Here is a 366-nt window from a genome sequence, read left to right on the forward strand (position 1 = left end):
CTTCCTGCTGCGGAAGCGGGCGCGCGAGCGCTTGGCGCGCACTTGGCGAGGCGCGTGCCGGACAGCCCGGGGCGGAGCGAGGGCGCGGCCCGGCCTGGGGCGGGCTCAGGGAAGCGGGTTTAGAGCCGACCCGGAAAGAGAGTGCTTTTGGTGCATCTAGGAAATCTTAACCTAATCTAAGTTCATTAAGCGGTAGAAAGACGAGGCTTTCTGCAGCGGTTCTCAACCTGTGCGTCGCGACCCTTTGGAGGGTGTCTAACGACCCTTTCACAGGGTCGCCTAAAATAATCGGAAAACATATGTCCGATGGTCTCAGGAAACGAGGCACCGCACCTCTCCGTCTCCAGGCGGGTCCGCCCACATGCA

The sequence above is a fragment of the Echinops telfairi genome, unplaced genomic scaffold, assembly GCF_000313985.2.
Source record: "Echinops telfairi isolate 266 unplaced genomic scaffold, ASM31398v2 ScPeMD7_3533;HRSCAF=4204_0, whole genome shotgun sequence".
Classification (NCBI taxonomy): domain Eukaryota; kingdom Metazoa; phylum Chordata; class Mammalia; order Afrosoricida; family Tenrecidae; genus Echinops; species Echinops telfairi.